The sequence below is a fragment of the Rhinolophus sinicus genome, linkage group LG16 (assembly GCF_036562045.2).
Source record: "Rhinolophus sinicus isolate RSC01 linkage group LG16, ASM3656204v1, whole genome shotgun sequence".
NCBI lineage: Eukaryota > Metazoa > Chordata > Mammalia > Chiroptera > Rhinolophidae > Rhinolophus > Rhinolophus sinicus.
The window spans coordinates 3,978,847-3,993,300 of record NC_133765.1 but is presented as its reverse complement, the minus strand read 5'-3'; the positions used below and the strand labels follow the sequence as shown (position 1 = coordinate 3,993,300).

General features: G+C 36.5%; 1 pseudogene; it reads right to left on the bottom strand.

The window, feature by feature from the left end:
- Positions 1-12,049: 12,049 nt before the first annotated feature.
- LOC109438802 (olfactory receptor 8G1) lies at positions 12,050-12,832 on the bottom strand (annotated as a pseudogene).
- Positions 12,833-14,454: the final 1,622 nt, after the last annotated feature.

Below are 14,454 nucleotides of genomic sequence, written 5' to 3'. Positions count from 1 at the left end.
GGGGCTAGGACACCTCACTCCTCAGGAGGGACCTCTGAAGCTGAGATATCCCTCCAAATTCTCAACCACCACATGTTGGTGTGAGGTCAACCCCTTTTGGGTCTCCACTCCTTCTACCAGTCTGGACATGGCTTTTTTATATCTTTAATTGCAGGAGTTTTGTTCAGTTAGTCTTCAGATGGTTCTCCAGGTTGATTGTTCTATAATTTAGTCATATTTTTATGTGGGCATGGAAAGAGGCAAGCACAGCATTTACCTACTATGCTATCTTACTGGATTCTCCTCCATATTTCTTATTCACAGCATTGGCCAATGTTTTGAAGGAGGAGCAGGGAAGGTTTTAGAGTTTTGACTAAACATAATTTAAAAGATTTGTTCTCAACTGATGAAGACCAAAATTTTTTTTCAAGTAGAAACAGTGTAGCTTTGAGAGTGACCCTCCCCAGTTGTTTGGTGGCTTCTCTTGCCTGTCTCAGAGGGACCTGAGTATGAGGCAGAATTTCACGTGGCCCAAGGTACTGGAATGACCAAGTTCAGACAAGCCTGAAATGTTTCCTTTGACCCAGGGACTGGAGGTGCATTCTTCTGTTAGAGGCCCTGTGAGACTACTACACATTTTGGACAATGAGTCCAGACACTTATGCAGAGGTGTCTAATTGCCTAGAAATATCCCTGAGAGGGCCAGAAGGAACAAGTATTCCTTTCTCCACAGTGAACAATCGCCTTCATATAATTTCAGTTTCCTTTTCCCTATGAACCTGCTGCACATCTTGGACAATGAGCCCTGACTCCTTTGCAAGTCTCCAAGTTTCTTAGGACTACCTGAAGGTCAAGGGGAGCAAGTGCCTCTTACCTTTGGGTTGGAAAACCCACCCTTACACAATTTCCAAAGCTAAGCATTGGTCTGGTGAGAGCGAAAACCCAAACGGTAATTACATTGATTGGCCACAAGATGTCAAAATGAGCTCAATTACCTCAGACAACCATGAAAGTCAAAAACAAAGGCAGACAGGTATTTGTGAATAACAAAGCAATAATAATAATAAAACCAACTTAAGGATGTCCTCTCAATAACTCCCCAGTCATAGGAAGGCTTTTCTTCTCTGTCACACATCCTGGGTGCCACTTACAGACATACAGATTAGGGAACCCCCTTCACCTAGTAAAAACACTGAGGGAACAAGCCACTCTCAACTCCCAAATTGTTGCTTATGAATGCTTATGGATCCCCTGCCATCCCAACAGTGCTGAGTGCATCTTCCACAAGTCATGGGTGTACATGATCCAAGGCTTCAGAGGGGCCAAAGAGGAGGCACATACCTCAATCCGGTGAATGACAATGGGACTGCTGTGGGCTCCTCATGCAGACCTGAGGGAGCCAAGTCCATTTCTGTCCTTCAAAGATTGGGTCCCCACACACACCACCAAATATGTTAAACAAAAAATGTTCATGGCCCAAAGATTTCTGAAATAAAGTGTTTATTGAGCCATATGCTAGCCAGAAAAGGACCAGGTCCTGGTGTATGAATTCTAAACCATTAGCAGCACGGATAGCTAGAAAGCACAAATGTGTCTGCTGTCATGGAGTTGATGGGCACTTTCATACATTATGTTTGGGGGAAGAAAGATATAAATTGTTTTGAAAGAATTTGTATTGATTACAGATGGGAGCCAGAAAAGGAAACACAGTTCTATGATAGGTACACAACCTATAAGTAAGAAATATTTTCCACTTTTGATTGGTTACAGGCAATATTACTGAAAGTTCATGCATCTGTGGGATTGGATTATGTCTGGTTGTCATAGAGAGAAGTTGATTCAAAGCTCCTATATACGTTCAGGAATATGAGCAGTCTCCTTAGTTGGCCCACAGCTATTAACTGGTTAACTATTCTTGTCTCTTTCTCTCACTCACTGAAATTAATTTAGAAAATCTCAGAATTTTTCTCTTGTCAGCTCCACTACCATTAGAGACCTGTAATTTTTTTTTATTTTCTGGATTTTGATAATATTCCGCTTATTTAGGAAACTAGGTAAGAAATTTTAAAGTGTTTGGCCATAGAGAAGAAATCTAGAAAACTTTCCTCTTCTTTAGCCTCGTGTACTCTAAATGAGAAAAAGTAAATGCTTCATAAAATTTCTTTCTATTTGCTTATTTATTTATTTGGTTTAAACAACAATTATTTGTTTCTCAAAGTTCTAAAGGATGGAAAGTCCAAGATCAAGGCGCTAGTAGAGATGGTATCTGGTGAAGGCCCACTTCATGATTTGTATACAGCCCACTACTAGTTGTATCCCACATATTAAGCATTTCCATTGCTCGTCATTCCTCTATGTAAATTCAGGTTTCCATCTGATATCATTGTATTTCCTCTAGAAGAGTTATTTTAATTATTTCTTTTATTTCAAGTATACTGGACAAATTATCTATGCTATTTTTAAATTAAAATGGATATCGCTTTGCCTTCATTATTTTTTTCAGTTGCAGTTGGCATGCAATATTATTTTAATGTTAGTTGCAGGTGTATAATGGTTAGACATTTATGTAATTTACAAAATGAAACCCCAATAAATCTGGTACCCCCTGTCATTATACATAGTTATTGCAAAATTATCAACTATATTCTTTATGTTGAACTTTATATTCCTGTGACTGCATAAATACAAATTTGTGACTACCAATTTGTATTTCTTAATCCCTTCACCTTTTCCACCCAGCTCCCCAACGCCCCTCCCTTCTGGCAACCATCAGTTTGTTCTTTGTATCTATGAGTCTGTTTCTATTTTGTTTGTTTGTTTATTTTGTTCTTTAGACTCCACATATAAGTGACATTGACTTCTCTGTCTGACTTATTTCACTTAGGATAAGACCCTCTGGGTCCAACCATGTTGACACAAATGGTAAGATTCCATTTTTTTATGGTCAAGTAATATTCCATTTTATATAAGTACCATCTCTTCTTTATCTAATCATGTATCGATGGGCATTTAGGTTGCTTTCATATCTTGGCTATTATAAATAATGTTGCAGTGAGTATAAGGATGCATGTATCTTTTTGAATTAGTGCTTTAAATTCTTCAGACAAATGCCCAGAAGTGGAATTTTGGGTCATAAGATAGTTCTGTTTTTTTGTTGTTGTTTTTTTAAGGAATCTCCATACTGTTTTCCATATGGCTGCACCAATTTGTAATCCCACCAACAATGCAGGAGGGTTCCCTTTTCTCCACATCCTCGCCAACACTTGTTTTTTGTTGATTTATTGATGATAAACATTCTAACAGGTGTGAGGTGGTATCTCATTGTGGTTTTATTTACTTTGCATTTCTCTGATGGTTAATGACATTGAGCATCTTTTCATATTGGAAAAATGTCTATTCAGATCTTCTGCCTAGTTTTTAATTAGATTGTTTGGTGGGTCCCAGGGTGTCACCTGCAAAGTTCACCAGGCCACTGCAGATTCAGATTTAACCATATAGGGGAGGGCTCAACACAGGAAAGATGATGCCTGCTCCACAAGAAGAGGATTCCACACAGGGAAAGCAGCAACTGTTCCTCAGTCCTCGTCTTAAATCCACACAACTCAGTCTCTCCCCATATGTCTCTGACTTCTGAGTCTCCATACCTCCACCAGAGAACAGAGTGCCAGAGTGATTGCACAGGCCCCTTAAGAGGACACCTGGGTTTCCTGCAGCCTTCTGTATTACCCCGATGGTCAGAATCCCCACTATTTTTCCCAGCCAGATATTGTGGAGGCTCCTCTTCCTGGCACTGGTTGTCTGGGCTGGGGAGCCCAGTTTAGGACTGGGGTTCCTTGTTCCTCCAGGGGATGCCTCTGCTGTCGAGATAGCCCTCCTGATTTTCAACCGTAGTGTGAGGACCTCTCACTGCACATCTCCACCCGCAGGGCTCATTTTCTTAAAGACTTAACTTTACCTTAAAATGCAGTAATAAAGAAAATAAAATAGCAATTTTTATATTGAAATTTGCAGATATACTAGGAAACAGAACGTAAAATAAGAGACTTTAGAAAATTGTAACAACCTTAAAATGTCTTCCCCTCTTCAGGCTCCATCCCTAGTATTCTCTTTTCTCTGCCAGTGGAATTACTTTAATGGAAAAATTTATGAATTATCAAAAAGGCACAGGATCAGGACTTAGGAGACTGAAACACAGCTATACTACAAAATACGTCAAATTTTGTCTTCCACATTCTATCAATATGATTGTATTAAAAAAAATCTGTAATGAAAATAAGTGTGTCATCAGGAGAAACCTGACAGGCTCCACGGAATGACAGTCACAACCCTGCTATATTAATCGTAGTCTAGAATCTTCCCTCAGCCCTGCAAGATTAGAAACCTAATTTTGTCTGCATGCAGACAGGACAGGAAATTGTTTTTTTAGGAATGGATTTTACAGTAACCAAACTCAACAACTGACATGAACAAGAAGAATGCTGCTTTTTTTTTTTTTTTTAATTACAACAAAGTAGTCACGGGGATGTGAAATATAATATGGGGAATATAATCAATAATGTGATAAAGACTATGTGGGGTTTCAGATAGTACTGGACTTATCAGGGGATCACTTCATAGATTACATAAGTGCCTAATCACTGCTACACATCTGAAACTAATGTAAAATAATATTGAATGTCAACTACAATTAAGTATATATTTATATAGTCATGGGATGCAAAAAAGTACAGCAAAGGAAAATTGTAATAGCTATGTATGATGTCAGAGGGGTAATAGACTTGCCGGGTTTATCACTCTGTGAGGGGTGTAAATGTTTAATCATTATATTATTTTGTACACCTGAAACTAATAAGAAATAAAAATAAAATAAAATTACAACAAAATCAGGACACTTAAAAGCATTATCAATCTGCTGATGCAGTCATGCTACATGAGAGATCAACCCATAACCTAAAGGCCAATGTATTAACTTACAAAGAGAACTCTGTTTGTTACAGGAGCTTGCATAATGTAGTCTGCATGACTCATTCTTTCCCTGTAGAGAGGCCAGACAAGAAATACATTTGATTAGGTTGGAAAATGAACAGTGAAAGAAATCATCTATTCTCAAACTTTTGGGTTTTATGGGTTAGTAAATTGACGAAGGAGGAGGAAGAGAATTGGAAATAGGCAAAGGGTTACCTATTTTTATTTTGCCAAATTATTGTATTAAAATACGAAGAAATTATTTTTTTAAAGTAACTGCCATCACAAAACATTGAGCACATGGCAGATCATATACTTTCATTCTAAAAGCCCACCCCATGAAAAAACAGAGGCAACATTAAACAAACTGCTGAAAATGTCATCTCCAACATCATACTGGGCCCAAACTGGGAAATGACTAAGTTGGATAATTTGATTGTCTGATGTATATGTTTTGCATTACAAATCATTTGACAATGGATTACACTAGCTCTAAATTCTTATGTTCCATTCCTTTGAAAGTTAGTGTTGACAGAGACCAGAATACTGCAAGTTCATTGATTAACCATCTTTTCTTTTCTTAGATTCCAGCATTTGTCCTTAAGACTTTTCTTTTTCTGAAATTCTGTTACTGATAACTCCTACTTTCTACCCACACAAGCAGACTGATTATTTTTTAAACTACATTAGCATAGCCAATAAATTATAATCAATTAATAATATCCTGGAAATCATGAGAGTAAAATTCTATCTTTACTGTGATAATATATGAATTTATATAAAATTTTAACCCTTAGAAGGAAATATAATTTGCTCATTCCTAATTTGTTGGTGAGAGTCTTGCTCTGATGCCCATCTTCTAAAATGAAATAATATCAACTTAGCAAAGTTATTTTGAGAATCAAATGAAATAATGCATATAGAAGAGATTTGAAAGTATGAAAATGTGGGCAATCTGTATTCATGCCTCCCACTATTCAAAATTAACTTTCTTTTTCCTTCACCCTCTAGCCTGGTGAGACCTTTTCTAAAATTGGTCAACTTTGCTGGCTGACTTAATTCCAATATAAGCAAGGAGGGTCAACTCATGTAGTAAATGAAGGTAAAATGCAACATTGTTAATCAGGTGGTTGCATAAAACACAGGCTGGTCCTCAGAACCCTCGACACTTGATCTTTCTTTCTTTCTACTTCTGAACTCTGAAAAAGCCCCTTTTGTGAGCTACAACTATAGAATATTTTAATTTTTTAAAAAATAAACTTTACATACAGCTAAATGCACAAATCTTGGCTATAAAATGTTGACAAACACACACTTGTGTAAATCACAACTTTATAACAATATAGAACATTTCAGTCTCCCTAGAATTTTCCCTTCTGCCCTTTCTAAGTCAATCCCTCACTCCCCTAAAGTAACTGTTTTTCTTAATGTTTCATATTAGATTACTTTTTTCTGTTCAAGAACTTCAGTATAAATGTACTCATATAGGATATATTCTTTTGGGTTCAGGTTCTTAAGCTCAGAATAACTTTTGTGAGTTTTTTTATGTTGCTGTGTGTAATACTAGCTCCTTCTTTTCATTGCTTTTTATATAGATATAGATGATATAGATATAGATATCTATCTATAGATATCTTTATATATTTTTGGTTATAATATTAATTTTAATTTTTAAGTTTCAAATATTTATGTTTAATTTTTTACATTATCTTTTTTATTAAATTTATTGGGGTGACATTGATTAATAAAATTATATAGGTTTCAAGTCTATAAGTGCCACCCAAAGTCAATTCTTCTTCCATCACCATATATTTGATGCCATTTACCCTCTTCTACCATCCCTCCCTCTGGTAACCACTAAGTTCTTGTCTGTGTCTATGACTTTTTGTTCGTTTGTTGCTTTCAATTTTATATCCCACATGAGTGAGACTATATGGTTTTCAAATTTTTCTGACTTATTAAGTTTATGTAAAAGAAAGTTTTATGTATACAGTAGTAATTTTTCTTCTGCATGCATCATCTCTATTTTCTTTTGGAAATTTAGACCTTTTCATGTTTTTGCTGTCACAAACTATTCCTATTTATGCTGTGAATTCATTTCTGAGTTGCAGTAGCAACTGTCTTCTTCCCTTTTTCTTTTTTATGTTATTACTTCCTTTAAACTTTAAGTTATATTTAAGTGTATAGGGCCCTGTTCCGAATAAGGGTTGTAATGTCCTGCTCTTTCTGTCTGTTAGTCATCTTACTCATAGTTTTGTATATTTTTGTCTTTTTGTTTCAGGTAGAATAACCCTCTTCGGTATTTCTTGTAATGGTGACCTGTGGTGGTAAGTTCCCTCAGACTCTGTATGTCTGGAAAGGTCTTTACTACTCCTTCATTTCTAAAGGATAACTTAAATTGCTGGACATATTATTCTTGGCTGGTAATTTCTCTCTTATAACAGTTTGAATGTTTGATTCCACTCCCACCTGACTTCTTCTAAAACATATGATGACAATCTAATGGGCTTTTCTTTATAGTTTACCATGTTCTTTTCTCTGGCTGTCTTGAGAATTCTATCTTTGTCATTAATTTTTGACATCTTCAATATAATGTGCCTTGGAGAAGTCCTTTTTGGATTGAGATAATTAAGTGTTCTCTTTGTGTCTTGGATTTGAGGATCCAGTTCTTTTCATAGATTTGGGAAATTCTCATCAATCATTTGTTTGAATAGGCTCTCTATTCCCTTCTCCCTTTCTTCTCCTTTTGGTGTACCCATTATTCTTACATTGCTCTTTCTGATAGAATCAGATAGTTAGTCCTTGTAAAGTTCTTTCATTTCTTTTAATTCTCAAGTCTCTCTTCTTTCATTGACATCATTTCCAGATGTCTACCTTTTATATAATTAATTCTTTCCTCCATCTGTTCAGATTTATTTCCTAAGCTCACTATTTCTTCTTCATTTTTTTTTTTTATTGAGTTCTTCAGCTCCAGAATTTCTATTTGGTTCTTTTTAAAAATTTCAATCTCTTTGTTAAAATATTCACTTTGTTTATTGATTTTATTTGTGAATTCATTAAACTGCCTATCTGAGTTTCCTTGCATCTCGTTGAGTTTTTTCAGAACTGCAATCTTCAATTTGCTGTCATTTAAGTCACATATTTCCATGTCTTTAAGTTTATTTTCTGGAGATTTTTCATTTGCTTTCTGAGCTGCCTTGTTACCTTGGTTGTTCATGTAATTCAATGGATTCTTTCTTTGCCTAGACATTAACTCTGTAACAGGTTGATAAGAAGACGTCTTTCTTTTGTTTTCCAGTAAGTGGTGCTAGAGCTTTTTATCTTCTCTTGCAGTGCTCTGGCTTCTAGGATCTCTGCTGGGTGGTGAAAAAATAGCCCCATATTACCTGTGGAGGTGAGTGTCTCCTCTGTGACCATGTCACCTCAGTCTCAGGGTACCACCTTCATGGGAGAATGTGGTAAGTGATGGGGTTCTGAGCCCCTGTAATCCCAGCTGCCTTAACGGTCCCAGGCACCCCTGTTGGGATAAACCATTATGGATGGGGGCGGAGTGGGCTAGAAGACACAGTGGGTGTATTTGACTTTGTTCTTTTCCCAGTAATGGCAAATGCCAGACCTCAGCTGCCTCGCCATTGAATCTCCACCCTCGTCACTAGGATTAGCCATAGTGTGTGCCTGCCATTTAGGAACTGTCTCTCAAGTTCTCAGAAATGCAGATATTCTGCTTTGTAACCTGACACTCATTGCTACAGTTTCTTCTAGGATCCACTGCTAGCTCTGGGAGGGTGCAGTGAGATGGGCTCTGGGAGGTTGGGGGGAGGTGGCCAGGCTCCATGCCTTTTTCTGCCTGGTAGTGGCAGCTGCGAGACCACAGCTGCCACACTTCTGTATTTGGTCTCTGTCCTGATCACTGGGTTCAGCTGTGTTATATGTTGATCACTGAGGCAAGAATGCTCAGGGCCACAGAGAGTACACTTGCAGCCTGAATCCTCCCCTCTCCTGGCACCTGTCTCTGCTCTTCTCCCTTTCCTCCTGTTCACTCTGATTCACCCACATTCAGATGTTTTGATATATGGATCTCTCAGACATGTTTGTGGGTTGTGCAGGGAATTCTTTGTTGAATTATTGCTGTTCAACTTGCTGTAACCTACAGAGACATGATTACTAAATGTAATTTGATATCCTGAATGATATCATGGAACAGAAAATGGAACATAGATAAAAACTAAAAAAATAGATATAGACTTTAGCTAATAATAATGTATCAATAATGATTCATAAGTTGTAACTAATGTAAGATGTTAATTTGGAAACCACATACAGGTAAATAGAAACTTTGTACGATCTTTATTATTTTTAATAAATTTAGGTCTATTCTAAAAAGTAAAGTTAATTAAAAATATAAATATAAAATCATGTATATACTTAAAGTGAAATTTTGTCCATGCAAGCTGAGTGAGGCAGTCAGAGAATGTCACAGGGGATACCAGAATTGTCTGGTACAATTGTCAATATTATTTGAATGCCTACTCTGTGCCTTATTAGAGCTTAAGTCAATTCAGCAGAGGGAGATTAAAAGAATAACTATTTGATTCATACAATTACCACAGGGGTAAATGTTAAGGAGAAAAGGAAGCAGTATCTAATAGCTAGAAGAGAGGGATGGTGTAGAACGTAATTTAGTTGGTGTTTGGAAGATCAGTTCTCTGAAAAAAATGACATTTAAATTCTTATAGCCTTTGTCAATATATTTTTTTTAATCGTATTCTGACACATTCTACATTGGTTACTCCAAGGTACATTGGTAAAACAAAATAAGCCAATAGTTTGATTTAGTTTAGAGAAGTCATTTAACTCAACTTCAAGCAGAAGAAATGGACTCACACTAGAATTTTTGTTGGCTCAGAACAATAGGATCTGTGATTGATGGAGATCCTGGCCAAATGTACTTAGTATGCTTAGTGTAATGTATAACCACTTTTAGAGTTCCCAGGGCATAACTCTTGAGAGTTGTGATTCATTCTCCTACTTCCCTTCCAGCTAAAACTTTGGATGAACTACTAATTTGTTAACGAGAGCACTATGAATAGACACATAGATAAAGCAGGCTGCATAAAGTGGAAGTCAGGCAGAGAAACTTAATCACTTGCACCAAAATATCAAAAAACAAAAATTTAATTTAAAAAAAAGGATAAGTAAAATATATCTGCTAGAAGCAGTAACCAAGGCTTTATATTTAAATATTTAATCCCCCTCTCCTTCAATCTACATAGCAAGGAATTTCCTTTGCCAGAATAGGTGAAATGATTTTCTGCTCTGGGTATGGCGGTGCAGAAGGGGTTGTTTGGGCCCCAGACATCATTCTACCACATGATTTGCCATATTAACCCATTAGATTTTAAATCTACTTAAATTGTTTAGGGCTTTTTTGTAGATTATTTTATTTTATTTTACTTATTTATTTTTAACATTTTGTTATTAGTTTCAGGTACACAAAACGATGTAATATTTAGACATTTATCATTTATATCCCTCACACAGTGACAGTCCCCTTTCCCCCATCCACTACCCCTCTGACACCGCACACAGCCCTTACATTTCCACTGTCTCTATTCCTAATGCTGTGCTCCGCTTCTTGTAACCATATATATATATATATATATATATATATATATATATATATATATATATATATATATAAAATGTAGTTGACATTCATTATTGTTCAGCGTCAGGTGTACAGTGCAGTGATCAGGCATCTACATCATCCCTAAGGTGGTCTCCCTAATGGGACACATGTCCATCGGATACCCTACAAAATCTTTATGACATTATTGGTTACTTTCCCCAAATTGACTTTCCTAACCCCATGGTAATCCTGTGGTTACGGACTGTGCTTTCTAATCCCCTCACCATCCTCCTTATTCCCCCCCACCCGCCCATCTAGCAACCCTCAGTTTTTCCTCTGTGTCTCTGAGACTGTTTCTGATTAGTTCATTCATTTATTCTTCTCTTCAGATTCCACATATAAGTGAGATCATATGGTATTTGTCTTTCTCTGTTTGACTTATTTCACTTAGCATAATGTTCTCTAGGTCCATCCATCTTGTTGCAAATGGTAAGATTTCCTGGTTCTTTATGGCTGCGTAATACTCCATTGTATAAATGTACCACAGTTTCTTAATCCAGTCGTCTACCGATGGGCATTTCGGTTGTTTCCATGTCTTGGCTATTGTGTATAGTGCTGCAATAAACATAGGAGTGCACGAAGATTTTTGAATTGGAGTTTTGGATTTCTCTGGATATATACCTAGGAGTGGGATTGCTGGATCACAAGGTAGTTCCATTTTCAGATTTTTGAGATACCTCCATACTGTTTTCCATAGTGGCTGCACCAATATGCAATCCCACCAACAGTGCACAAGCGTTCCCTTTTCTCCACATCTTTGCCAGCACTTGTTGTTTGTTGATTTATTGATGAGGGCCATTTTGACTGGTGTGAGGTGGTATCTCATTGTGGTTTCTATTTGCGTTTCTCTAATGATTAGTGAGATTGAGCATTTTTTCATATGTCTGTTGCCATTTGTATGCCCTCTTTAGAAAAATGCCTCTTCATGTCCTCTACACATTTTTCAATTGGGTTATTTGTTTTTTTGGAGTTGAGTTGAGTGAGTTTGTTATAAATTTGAGATATTAACCCCTTATCAGATATATCATTGGCAAATATCTTCTCCCATTCAGTAGGATCCCTTTTGGTTTTATTAATGGTTTCCTTTGCTGTGAAAAAGCTTTTTAGTTTGATGTGATCCCACATGTTTATTGTTTCTCTGACTTCCCTCGCCCGAGGGGCAAGAGACGAGTTGATGGTGATGGCATTACTGGGTTCACATAGCCAGGTCGTTTTTAGTATTTCTTCTGATCTGTTTTTCAGTGATACTTAAACAGAAAGAAATGGCATAAAAATGTCATAGGAATGGGAAATAATGTCAATAGAATCCCACTAAATGAGAATATATGTTGACAGATGAGCGAAAATTAAACATATCAATTCAAAATATAATAACTGGTGACTTAGACAAATAAATTATCCTTATATTATTTCTGCTCAGAAGAATATTTTTCTGTCTAGCATTTTCTTGAGGGCAACAGTGACATCTTTGTTCCTCAGGCTGTAGATCAGGGGATTTACAATGGGCACAATAATAGTATAAAACACAGAGCACACTTTCTTGTGGTCCATGGAGCTCACAGATGATGGCTGCAGGTACATATATGCCGCAGATCCAAAGAAAACAGCAACAGCCAAGATGTGGGAGCTGCAAGTGCTGACGGCTTTGAACTTGCCCTTGGTGGAGCGGCTACGGCAATGATGAAGATGTAGGAGTTACGGATGGTTCAGCTAGGGGCAAGGGTGTTAATCACACTAAAGATTAAATTAGTAATTTGCTGGCGTAGGTACTAGAACAGGAGTGTTTTAATAAGGGAAGAATATTACAGAAATAATGATGGATCACATAAAATTTGCAGTAATGAATCCTAAACCGGCAGCCTGTATGAACAAAGGCGCAAACCAGGCCTATGATACACACCCCCAAAATCAGGGAGAAACAGGCCTTATGGGTCATGATGACATTATAAAGCAAGGGACTACAGATGGCAACATAGCGGTCATATGCCATTACAGCCAACATACAACACTCTGAGACAGAAAAACAAGGAAGACATAGAACTGAATCATGCATTCAGAGCAGGAGATGATGTTCTTCTCAGTCACAAAGTTCACCAGCATTTTGGGGGTAATGACCGTGGAAAGGCAGGAATCAATTAATTTCACAAACTTGTTGCAATGATGTTGCCAACCTTTTTTGATACCAGAGGGATTATTCATTATGAATTTTTACTCACTGGACAAACAGTTCACCAGTTTTACTATTTGAAAGTGCTAAAAAGGCCACGTGAAAAAGTTAGATGAAAATGACCTGAACTTTTTGCCACCAATTCATGGCTCTTGCATCACGACAATGCACCAGCTCACACAGCACGGTCTGTGAGGGAGTTTTTTGCCAGTAAACAAATAACTATATTGAAACACCCTCCCTACTCACCTGATCTAGCCCCAAATAACTTCTTTCTTTACCCAAAGATAAAGGAAATATTGAAAGGAAAACATTTTGATGACATTCAGGACATGAATACGATGACAGCTCTGATGGCCATTCCAGAAAGAGTTCCAAAATTGCTTTAAAGGGTGGACTAGGTGCTAGCATCGGTGCATAGCTTCCCAAGGGGAGTACTTTGAAGGTGACTGGTGATATTCAGCAATGAGGTATGTGGCACTTTTTCTAGAATGAGTTCACAAACTTGATTGTCAAGCCTTGTATGTCTCCAAGAGAGTAAAATAAAACTAACTGCTTGAAACTATGGGGAGAAATATTTGGTATCACAACAAAGATGAACATTCCAATAGTCACACATATCCTGAACTTATAGTCAGAAATATTTGAACACAACCTGAATAACTAGTTACTTGGCAGATATTGTTTAAGGACACAAGCACCTGATGGGTGGTTGGATTAAATTATCTTTAACATCTTTTCCAGTTTCAAGATTCTATAATTCTAATAGGCGCTGATATTAAGTTAGATAGCTGTGGATGCAAACCTCAACTCAACTCCATACTTACTGTGTGACTTAGGGATAATTACATCCATTTTCTAACCCTCTGTAAAACAAAAACGCTAATATCTAACTCATATGAAAACTAAGTTAAATCATGGCAACAAGGTGCTTAACACAGTTTCTGGCTTTCATCAGAACTTAATAAATGTCAATATTGTTTTAATTTTACTCTATTGAGTTTTTCTTTAATGTGTCTTTTATTTAACCAACATTTTCATTCTGAAGTTTTAAATTTTTCCCTTATCATATCTTATTCTTGCTCTTTTCTACATGAATATATACAATAATGCAGGAATTTGGCATATTTTACTGAATATTAACCTCCTAAAATCATCAATATTTCCCATGATCTCCAAATAAATTCTCTGTCATTTAAAGATTTGTGTCATCTGGAAACAAAATAAAAGTTTTCTTTTTTTTATGTCCCAAGTATCATATGATTTGGCTATTTCACAAAATAGCATTTCGTAGCCTCTCTTCATTGACTCATCATATTCCCTTAGCTTTTCTTTCATTCTATCCTTCCTGTCCTGTGGAATCTATTCAGTAGTTAGGGAACTTTAGTTAAGAGCTTTAATAACGAAAGGCCTAGTTAATAATACGATTTTTTTACATGTCCATGTATACATTTCTTATGTTTACATTTAGCAGGTACTTAATTCTGTATTATTATGAGTTATGACTGGTTTTTCTTCTGTACTAGACTGAAAATTATTTACCAGTGCTTGGCACAGTGATTTCCATGTAGCAAGTCTCAATAAATATGTTTTTTAATAAAAATTATTGAAATAATGTTAAAAATAAGTTAACGTAGACTCACTATAAATGAAC